This window comes from Leopardus geoffroyi, chromosome B3 (genome assembly GCF_018350155.1).
Source record: "Leopardus geoffroyi isolate Oge1 chromosome B3, O.geoffroyi_Oge1_pat1.0, whole genome shotgun sequence".
Lineage (NCBI taxonomy): Eukaryota > Metazoa > Chordata > Mammalia > Carnivora > Felidae > Leopardus > Leopardus geoffroyi.
Window position 1 is genome coordinate 147,797,089 of NC_059337.1, and position 6,029 is coordinate 147,803,117.

The following is a 6,029-nucleotide window of genomic DNA, read 5'->3' on the forward strand; positions in this document are numbered from 1 at the left end:
CTCAGGAAATCTGTAATTCACTCATGTTGAGGGACAGGAGGAAGCAATGCAAACAACTGTGTCTTTGTGCATGTTAGGGTAGTTTTCCTAGGAAAACAATGATCTAATTCACACAGTTAATAGGTAAACACAGAATCCTGTGTCCAGAGAGGCTCCCTGGAGAAACTGCTGTGTGGAGAGGAAGCCCCACACCCTGAGAGGAAACTTGCCTGTAACCTCCATCTACACCTGCTCCTGGCAACACAAAGAATTGTGCACAGTGTGCGCCCCCTGGTGGTGCTGATCCCCTCCTGCAGGGAGGTTTGTGTCTGGGCTCCCAGCGAGGTCCCCTCACCCTGTCTCTTGCACAGTAATATGTGGCCTTGTCCTCGGCCTGCAGGTTGTTCATCTGCAGATACAGTGTGTTCTTGTAGTTGTCTCTGGAGATGGGGAATCAGCCCTTCACAGAGTCTGCATAGTTTGTGCTACTTCCATCAGTATGAATATATGCGAGCCAGCGCAGCCCCTTTCCTGGAGCCTGGCGAACCCAGCTCATTGCATAGCTACTGAAGGTGAATCCAGAGGCCACACAGGTGAGTCTCAGGGACCCCCCAGGCTGCAACAGGTCTCCCCCAGACTCCACCAGCTGCACGTCACACTGGACACCTCCAGACATAAGACATCTTGGTCAGGAAACTGTCACACATCCACTGTTTCTCACTCATATCCATTCACATACTCAGTGTCTCTCATTCACCAGGAATTACCTTTTAAAAGAGCAACCAGGAACACCCAGCCAAGCACAAACTCCATGGTGAGGTGTCTGTTCTGTCCTGATCAGAGAATGGGAACAACTGGGACTCCGGGGCTGGGGCTGCTCTCCCAGCTACAGAGTCTGGGATGGGCTGGTTTTATCAGCACAGAGAGGACCCCATTTGCATGTGCTCTGACATACATATCAAGCTCCATTCTTAGATTTGATTCTTTAAAAATGAACGACAGAGTTAGGGACGCACTTGTAGTTTAGTTTGTGTAGATGGTGCTGTGATTTTGAATAATTGTATTCAGTGAGTACAGGTATATTTGCAGTCCTGTGTGCATTTTTACAGGTCTTCATCCACATCGATCATTTTCACTCTACAAGTATTTTGCATACTTTTTGAAGTTTAACCCAAAATACTTTATTCTGTGCCATTTTCACTTGTATAATTTTGTTATTTATTTTGCATGTATTTTCATGCTGGTGTGTAGAATCACAGGTGGTTTATTTTTATTTATTTTCTTTGTTCATTTTGCATCCTGCTCTTTTCCTCATTAAAAAAAACTGGTTCTAATATTTTTTGTGGGATCTCTAGGGTTTTGTTATGTTTGAGATCAATGTCACCTGCAAACAACTAATTTTCCTTCCTCCTTACTGATTTAAATGTCTTTTATTTTTTTTATTCCCTATTTTTTTCTGGTTACGCCTTCCAGTTGTAGGAGAAGAAAGCTTTTCCCTTCTTTTCTTCTGGATTTAGCCAGTGTAAGGATTCAATTGACATACGACATATCTATAGGAGAGAATAAATTTCATTTTGTAAGTGCATGGCCTTCCTAATGATATGACACCCAGAGAAAGGACAAAGCAGGTGGCACTTGTGATTTTCAGGCAACAAAACATTGGATTTGGCAAGAATTAAGTTTGGGGTATTATGTTAGTCACCAAGTAAGTAGGTTTGTTTGCACAGCCTTCTTGTCCCTGTGTTCCTTATTCTGGTGCTAACGATGGTTCTTCCCTCTTGGTTCACGGGAGGGAGATTTATATCCTTTTGTCAAGGGACGATGGTGAGTCTGAGTGTACTTGGACTCTTTCTCAAGTGACTTTCATCCAAATAAGCAGTGTGACAAGATGACATAGTTTGAGGTGGAATATGTATTCTTCACATTACCATGGGGAATGCTTATGTTAGGGGTGACCATCATTGCCTGGCTCCTGATTTGACAGGAAAGCCTTCAGCATTTTACCGTTCAATATGCTGTCAGGTGTGGGCTTTTCATAGTGGCCATGATCATGTGGAGGTAATTTCCTTCAGTTCCTTTTTAATTGGGTTCTTTTTAAATGATGAACATGTGTTGAATTTTGTCTAATGTTTTTTTGAATCAATCAATGATGGCTTTGATTCAATCATTCCCTCTGTTAATGGAGGACATCACATTTATGCATCTGTGTATGTTGAAGGATCCTTGCATCATCCCTGGAGTGAATCACCCTGGATTACGTTGTATGATCCTCTCAATGTTCTGTTGAATTCAGTATGCTCAGATTTTGTGAAGGAATTTTGCATATATGTTCATTTGAGATAGTGACCTGTAGTTTCCCTTCTTGTAGTGTCCTTCTTTGGTTTGGTGTGAGAGCAATGCTGTCCTCACAAAATACATTTGGGAGTGCTGTTTTTTTTTATCAGTGTTTTGTAATAGTTTGAGAAATATAGGCATTAATTCCTCTTTAAATACTTAGTAGAAGTTTTAATAAAGCCATGGACTCCTATGCAGATTTCTTGGAGGGTGAGGTTTTAGATAGAGAAATCTTATTAATTTTTCTTTTGTTCATTTTGTATTTTTCCATGAAACAGTCTTGGTGGACTACATTATGGCATAAAATGTATAATTTGTTCTTGGTGATCTAATTGTTGGCCTATAAATACCTAAGTTTTTCTTTAATGATCCTTTTCATGTCTTTAGTTCAGTTATGTCTCCTCTTTCAATTCTGATGGCATTTGTTTGAGTCTTCCGTATTTCCCCAGGCTACCTATTTGTTTCAAATTTTACTTACTTTTCCAAACACAAATTTTTATGTAATTGATTTGTTTTCTGTATTTGTGGTAGTTTCTATTTTCTGTCTGCTTTATCTTTTTATGTTATATTCATGTTTATCTTGTTATGTCAATAAAAATGCCAATGAGTTTTTTTTTTTTTTTAAATTTTTTTTTTCAACATTTATTTATTTTTGGGACAGAGAGAGACAGAGCATGAACGGGGGAGGGGCAGAGAGAGAGGGAGACACAGAATCGGAAACAGGCTCCAGGCTCTGAGCCATCAGCCCAGAGCCCGACGCGGGGCTCGAACTCACGGACCGCGAGATCGTGACCTGGCTGAAGTCGGACGCTTAACCGACTGCGCCACCCAGGCGCCCCAATGCCAATGAGTTTTTTAAGGAACCTGAAAAATATACAATTCATATGAAAGCACACAACACATGGAAGCAACAAAACAATCATGACGTCGAGAGAACCTGGAGACATCACACTTCTCTCTTTCTAAAGATATTGCAGAGGTACGTTAACCACAACAGTGTGCTGCTGGCATCAAATGAGATATTTAGGCCAGTGGAGCTCATTACGGAGCCCAGAAGTAGACGTTTGCAGATGCAGTCAGCAAATCCTCCACGAGATTTCCAACAATGCACAGTGGGGGGAGGATAGTGTCTCTTAAACATGGTGTTGACTAGGGGCACCTGTGTGGCCCGTTAAGTTAAGCATCCCACTTCCACTCAGGTCATGATCTCACGGTTTGTGGGTTCGAGCCTCACATCAGGCTCCTGCTGACAGCTCAGGGCCTGGATTCTGTTTCTGCCTCTATCTCTGTGCCTCCCTACTCATGATCTGTCTCTCTCCCTCAAAAACAAAGTAAAAATTAAAAAATAGTACTGATATATAGATGCAAACTAATAACATTTGGCCATAATCTTGCTTCATACATATACGTCGACAGAAAAAAATCTCAAAATGGATGAAGGATTAAGAAGAACACTTGAACCTAAATGCCTTCAAAGAAAACATGAAAGATAAACGTGATGACATTCACTTGAGAATGATTGATTTGATATAAAAGCAAAGTCACAGAGAACAAAGCAGGCAAGGGGGACTACACCATACTAGAAAAGGGGCAAGCAAATATCTGCAGAGCTAGAAGGCAGTCTATGGGAGGGTAGACATAACAATAAAAAATATGGAAAAGGGGTTAATATCCAAAATGCAGGAGGGACGATAAGGTGTTCTCATTTCCCTGCCATCAGACCACACCTCAAGCTTCCCCCTTTCCCTAATGGAGACCCACCTCCATTCAAAGTGCTCCTCAGAGGATGAGTCTTAAAGATGTGCCCACTAGTGTCTGGGCCTCACATGCACAAGAGGATGGATTGCCCCCAGTGCAGAGCCTATGCTCAGGGGGCCTGAGAAAGGAACTGCCCCCACCCATCAGTAGCCAGATGCCCTGTCTTGCTGCAGAGGGACGACCTGACCCTGTGATAGACTCTGTTACCGCAGGGTGTTCTTGGTTTACTTCCTCACCATGTAACACCCCAATCTTGTGAGTAAAGAAAGAACAAAATTTGATTCAGAAGGCAAAGCTACTGATTTGTACAATGTAGGAACCATAAAGTCTTTTGTCATCTATTACACCTCCCCCCATCTTTTGTCCCTAACCGCCATGAGTACCAGAGGACAGAGGACTTTTTTTCCAGCCCGCCTATAATTGCTGCCCTATTATACGCAACTGATCTTTCTGCGAAAATTGCTAACAGTCACTCTCCAGCCCAAACCGTGAGGAGACTGCCACTGTCTCTCCAGCGACTGACAGAGCTCACAAGGCTGTCAAATACACAGCCAAGATCAGAGGTCCCTGTCCTTTCCTTCACTTTAGAAGCTTGCCTTTTTCCCTGACTTTGACTATTGTTTATCATGTAAGTTACTCACAATGGGAAAAGACAGGTGGACAGATAATGATTAGATGGGGTGTACATTGGGTTTGAGTGGGCCTGCTGAGGCCCCTTTCTTCTCTCCTTTGGTCTTGCACCAACCCCATGAGATGGGATAATTAAGAAACTGAGAGACAGTGGGTTCTTCCCAGGCACCCACTAAACCTCTGACTAAATTATTTCCCAGGGCACTACTTGTAAATCTCTCCAAGTTTTGTGTAATATCGGCAGGCCCCAGGGAGTCCCTCTAGCCCCTCCCTGCCCACTGGGGCTCTCTAGATGGATTTGACCAATTGGCTTCCTGTTTGGTTAATGACCGCATGTTTGGTGGATGGACTGATGCTGTCTGACTGGACATGCCAATGCCACGACTGTGGCAGTAAAGAATCAGTAAAGATTCTTCCAATAGTGACATCAAAGGGATGTTGAGACCCTTCTACTATCCCTCCCTTTATACCTGGTAAACTAAAGGGCACCACACTTATATTTGGAGGGGTTCCTGGGAAGCACTGTACCTGGCTTCAGGGTCAATGAGAGAAATAAAGTGTTGTCTGTGTCTGTGTCCTACAGGGTAATTACAGAATATACAGGCAGTGTTCCCAGGAGGAAGGACATACTCCACAAACCTCGGGGTCCCTAGGCAGGGGCCTTGGCATCTCCCCACCCACTGGGATCTCAGCTCCCCCCTCCCAGGGCTGTCATGTCCAGAGAAGTGATGGCACCCACCCGAAGGGTAGGAACAGCATTCTCTTGAAGATCCCAAAGAGTCTGATCAAAGTTTCTGACTTGTGTTCAGGCTGTCCTGAGATTAAGTCACTAGGGACCCCTCTTCACAGAGCTGTGCATAAAGAGACGTGTGGGCCTCATCTCTAGGGCAAGAGATCTGGGTTGAAGTTCCACCCCTTGAATGGGGCACTGCTGGGACCCTCTTGTGGGTTCCTATCTATGGAGGTGATGATCCCATCAGCATTTGCAGCAAAGAAGTCTTGGGCTTCTTGAAAATTCTCCTTTTCACATGTGATTATGGCATGCATGCTAATTCCTGCTACACTAAAGCTGGTATATCCATGAATTGTATTGGCACAAGGCTTAAAATCAGAGTGTCCTTCAAGAAGAACTCCTTAGATTCTGTTGTCAAGTGCCTCTCCTCCAGGTGAAAATGGAAAAGGGCTCATGGGCACATGACATAAGGCAAAAAATAAAATTTAAAACCCACACCCATTGAATTGTCCCCATTCTATCTTAGAGTTGGATTGCATCACCTGGGCTTGACCTCTCCCAGTAGGCCTGTGGTATCATGCCATAAAAATCCAAG